Genomic DNA, 5700 nt, shown 5'->3' with positions numbered 1-5700 from the left:
ACTTCACATGTTTAATATTCAGCTGTTTGTTCAGGGTCAGAAATGCTGATGTCTGTATTCAGATGGGAAATAATATCAATAATCAATAATCTCCAAACAAGCAGAAAGCAGATGAAAGTAAAATGTCTCCTGTCTGATGGTGCGGAGGACGACTTGACTGACAGCTGTAGAAATGAGCAACATGAAGTCAGCGTGCAGCTGCAGCAGAGGAGTTAGTCTCTCCTTTCTGCAGCTGGGACTCAAGTTGTCTGAGAACAGGGTTTGAAATGCTGCTGAGTTCACATGTGCTGTTTTATAGAGACCTGATCTCTGCTGCTTCCATCAAAAGATGTTTGAACAACAGGAAACATTAAAAGTCCTGACTGGAGGCTTTTCTCTTTCTGCTCAGAGACACAGGAGCTGAAGGTGAAGGCTGGAGAGGACGCCACTCTTCAGTGTCACAGTCACAGAGGTGCTACCATAGAATTGATAAAGTGGATCAGACCTGACGTGAAGTCAGATGATGGTTATGTCTTCTTCTTCAGAGACGGCCGCTCAAATGAAAACAACCAGCATGAATCTTTTCGTGGTCGAGTGGAGCTTCAAGATCCAGAGAAGAAGAACGGAGACGCTTCTGTGATTCTGAAGAACGTCAACATCAACGACGCTGGAACATATGAGTGTTGGATTAAAGAGGGAAACAACGCAAGACGCAGAAAGAGAGACGCTGAAACCATCTGCACCATCAAGCTGACAGTGACAGGTGAGCGTGTAGAGCTCAGAGTGTCTCTTTGTCTCTCAGGTGAGCGTGTAGAGCTCAGAGTGTCTCTTTGTCTCTCAGGTGAAGCTGCTTCCTGGTAGTTGAGCTGAGAAACATCACAGATCAGATGTTTGTGTTTTAGAAAGATGTTGCTGATGAGACTTTAGAGGAAACAGCTGCTACGAGTCATGTGATCAAAGTGCAGTAGATAATGTCTGACATTCTGTTCACCTGCTGACAGCTGATACCTCACACCTGTTTCTGCTCTGCAGGTCACACAGCTGGAGACAAGGAGGGAGGAGACAAGGAGGGAGGAGACAAGGAGGAGGAGACAAGAAGGGAAATGTTGGACTGATGGTCGGTCTGACAGTTTTTGCTGTGCTTCTTGTTGCTGTTGTTGGAACGATGCTCTTTAAAAAACGCAGAGGAAAAACACCTCTCACAGGAGGAGAGACAGTCGCCCTAAAATCACCAACATCAGGCTGACAGATCCAGGTGAGTGTGTCGAGCTCAGAGTGTCTCTTTGTCTCTCTGTACCACGAAGCAGGATTTGAGCTTATCCAGGTAACTTCGGGGTTTTCAGCACCATGACGATGGTTCACTTCTTACCGGGGTAGATCGCCATGGTAACTTATGCTGAACGGCTAACCTGCTCTGGAGCAGGTTATGTTCCAGATAAGAGATCAACTCTATAAACACTGTCCGCCTACTGACCAATCAGCTCTCTGGAAAATGACATCACCATCTGTAGGAAATCACACAGACTGTTTTATGTTTTCTGCGGTGAAACTATTGACATCATCCTACAGACTGGTTGAAGCTCTAAAACCATGTAGGCTACTACTTGTTGTAGATTTTTAAGATGTGACACTAAACCTACTCTCCACTTTGTTTTTTTATATATTATTTATTTACCTACGTCTGTTTCACACATCCTCTCACAGACGTTAAAATAAATGGGTTTAAGTTTTCTTTTTATGTGAGGCTGAATATTATGAACATATGTTAGTTGATTTTAACATCATGTTGTATTTGTTTCTATATTACAGAGACCTTTTGTTATGTGGGGGAATTTACAGTAAAAGCCTCTTTTTATATGAATGCGCTCAGAGCTGGATTTTGAAACCCTGTGTTGAATTATCAGGTTAATAACCAGCATCATGTGACCATTTAGCCTGATCGTGGTTGTTAGTGTCAGTGAAGCCAGATAACAAAAAGACATCCTGGGCATGTTGAACTTGCTTCGTAGTAAAGGCTCCTGGTAGTTGAGCTGAGAAACATCACAGATCAGATGTTTGTGTTTTAGAAAGATGTTGCTGATGAGACTTTAGAGGAAACAGCTGCTACGAGTCATGTGATCAAAGTGCAGTAGATAATGTCTGACATTCTGTTCACCTGCTGACAGCTGATACCTCACACCTGTTTCTGCTCTGCAGGTCACACAGCTGGACACAAGGATGAACCACTGACGGAGGGAACAAGGAGAAACACTGATGTTTCGGTGGGAGCAGCCAAACTGAAATAGAGACAGCTGTGGCTCAGAAGGAACGGAAAAGTTTAGCTGGGTAATGCCAAATATATTGTGTTGTGTTGGTTGTAGCTCACAACTTCTCGTCAAGTCTCAGTGTTGAAGGGAGCGGTTTTGTGTTTCGTGAGAATTGTTTCCAAATAAGTCTGCTATTGAACAAGACTGTGGTCCAGTCCGCATGGACACCGGTTCACCGGTTTAAAATCTTCACCCTGGCAGGAGTTTGCAAAAGTGTTCGCTTTCAGTGACCTGGTACTGCGTTTCTATGTGGATGAATGGCCAAACTGCGTTTTTACCCTGTATACACCCGTGTTCCCGTACAGAGAGCCTGTGTGAGCGCTATGTCTGTAAATGCAAAGTTGATCTCTCTCTCTGTCTACTCAGAACTTTGTATGTTTATACATCAATACTATATCTGTATCAATACTATGTACTGATTAAAAATGTGACTAGTTCTTTATTGTGGACGTGTTTACATTTGCTGACGTTGTCTCAAAAGCCTGGAACGAAGGTACGCTGCAGATTATAACTCTGGTTTCTGTAGTATAATCCACAGCACATTGTACCTGAACAGTGAACTGTTTCTGTGCACTGTTGACACACACGGTCATATCTTTGACTTAAAACACAATATTTCACAGTATGAAACTGCTACTGTTACTAAAGTCACAATTATTCACTAAATGTAACCACTTGCCATAATGTTGGCAGATAAATCTGTATCAATGCTTCATGTTGTAAAATATTAATCTGCGGAGTAACATTAATACCCTGTACATGATTTATTTTATTTCACAATGTTTTTTTTATATTTCAATGTAAATGTCTGTTTTCTTGCCAATAAAGCTTCACTGAATTAACCCACAGATGTCAGATAAATACCTAAATCATTTTCCACCAGTTTTCCATCAGCTGTTGATCTGAACTGAGCTGTAATCAAGAGCAGTTCAACCAAAACACAAAACACATGAGGTCCCAGGCATCCGCACAGATTTCAGATTACACACATGTCAGTGTTTTGGACTGAATTACTTTAAATAAGCTCCATTAAAAAAATCTGAATCTCACTGATTTCTAAACCTCAGGACACAAGTTTCTTACGGTCAAGGATCCCGGGGCAAAAAAGTGGCCCAGGAGTTTGTCCCTGGTCAGGCCACTCTGTGGACCAAGCATCAGTTTACCATCATGCTTACCATATTACTGGTGCTGTGGACTCTGACTGTGTTGTGTTATTGCTTCATCTCTGCTGTCTGTCTCATCTTCACATGTCAGCGTTATTACTGGTGCCGCTGGCCTGTGGCGGGTAGAGTACTGAAATCTTTACTCGAGTAAAAGTACAATTACTCCCATAAAAAAATCAATCAAGTAAAAGAAAAAATGACAAACGTACTCAAACAAAAGTAGCCCTATCATATATTTAATAATATGTAGCCTGTGGAATTAGATGCCACACAGGACATAATTACTTCAGGGGTTCTTGTAGCTCCAGGATTATTTATGACCACATGTGCAGGTCATTTCACAGGGTGATATGCTACTGAGTCTTTAATGTAACCAGCTCAAATGCTGAATTTCACAGTTTCTAACACCCAAAAATGTTAGAAGAAAGAAGAGGCAGAATAAAATACAGTAAAAATATGGTAGAAAATAGAGCAGTGGGCTATGACTATCGGCAGAAAACATAAAATAAATCATGTTAACAACCATAAACCCACTTACATCAACATCAGTGTAATAAATGTGCAACTGTAAATGACACTTACACTTCACCAAGTTCCACCAAACCCACAATTCAACGCACTTTCAACGTCTGTTACCTTCAGAGTTACAATTAATGTAAAACCTGTAACATTTCTCGAGTGAAAAAGTACAATATCACGGTGTGACTTAATGCACGCTGGCATTACCATGAAATTTAGTACACAATGGTCGCCCAAAATCCCAGCATACAGTTCCAGTAGTGCCTAAATCAAACCATCTTGTTAAAATACTGACAGGTGATGCCATTATATACGTGTACATGAATATTTAACAAGATATACACGCATTTACCTACTGCTTTACACAACGAAGTCAGCCAGTTTTTCTGTCATCAACCATGGCCGATATACCAACCCAGCCGGCATATGACCGACCTTCAACGTTGAAATATGGTTGAAATAATGTCAGTTGTTGTTTCAACAGTGAAACAACGTTGATATAACGTTTAATGCTAAATGGTTGAAAAATGTTAACAAAAACACTTCTAAATCAACGCTGAAATTTTTACAAGATCTGTACGTTGAAACAACGTAATGTTTTCAACAACATACAACATAAATATCTGCCTTATAAAGTATTATTATGATCATTATTAGCATTTAATGATATTCTGATAATACCACCTTTCAATATGTTAAAATATAATTATTATCATTATAGACAACTCTCCAATAATAATTTCAACCTCAAGCTGAAACTTTTTGCTTTACGTGATTTTGTGTGGATTTACTGTGTGCTTGCCTAACAGTTTACCATGCATTTTTTATTCAAACGCTGTCATGAAAACACCATTTGACCAATTAAATAAATAAATACAGACTGCAAATAAACTAAATATACACATTTCGCTACGTAACCACGCTGAAAATACTGTTATTGGTTGTTTCACCGGTGTACTTCATGATTGGTTAATCTTTCTGTCTTCCAGGAAACTAGCCAATGACAATATGCGCGCCTACTTTAAGTTTACATAAGTCCGTTACTGTTTGAGTAGGTGTGTGAGGTGAGCACGAGAGCTCGTTTTGGAACATCGAAGCTTGATTGGAGGACAGTGGTTGTCCATCACACAAGGCGGTGACTAGAACTGGATTCTATTGGCTCAGACGGTCCAGACACTTGCGCATGCGCGAAGTGGGTCTGTGTCGTCGTCGTCGTGAATTTGGAGGTAACAGCTCAAACGGTAAGTTTTTAAAGCCACATTTTATAACTAGAAATAGAAACAAAATAAATTTTGAGTGTGCCTGAATCTTGTCCATATATTAATACGTATTGTGTTAATTAATATTGGGTGTTTGGGCAGACTAGCTTAACCGCGAACCGCCGTTGTGTGCTAGGGTGTTAGGGTTGTCTCTGTTGGTCGAAGGTGGCACATTGACACACTTTCCATCCACAAACTTGAAAAATAAGGTTGAGATTTCACATTCTTCTTACTTCTCTTTTCCAGAGATTTGGAAGAACACAAACTGAAAGTCTCTTTCAACGGTGAGTTGTCCCCATACCTAACCCAACCATCTATTTGAATCTGAAAGTAACTGTAACCCTTAAAAAAAAATCATTTACATTTTGTAAAATTGTAATACAGGTTGATGTGGAAGATATTATATAAAAAATGAGCACAGCCTACCTAATTGGATTTAATGTTTTTATAACTTATTTTCAAATTTAATGATTT

The 5700-nt window shown here is 40.0% G+C and overlaps 1 long non-coding RNA gene across 1 annotated transcript; it reads left to right on the top strand.

The window, feature by feature from the left end:
• The first annotated feature begins 1065 nt into the window (after nucleotides 1–1065).
• LOC119894720 lies at nucleotides 1066–3129 on the top strand. The gene is made up of 2 exons (XR_005442971.1): nucleotides 1066–1234; nucleotides 2176–3129. It is a non-coding gene; the product is annotated as an uncharacterized LOC119894720 (long non-coding RNA).
• The last annotated feature ends 2571 nt before the right edge of the window (nucleotides 3130–5700 follow it).

Source organism: Micropterus salmoides, unplaced genomic scaffold, assembly GCF_014851395.1.
Source record: "Micropterus salmoides isolate LMB-PRFRI ecotype aquatic unplaced genomic scaffold, ASM1485139v1 Ms_hic_scaffold_88, whole genome shotgun sequence".
Lineage (NCBI taxonomy): Eukaryota > Metazoa > Chordata > Actinopteri > Centrarchiformes > Centrarchidae > Micropterus > Micropterus salmoides.
The sequence above is the reverse complement of the archived record's forward strand: the minus strand, read 5'-3'. Positions and strand labels throughout refer to the sequence as shown.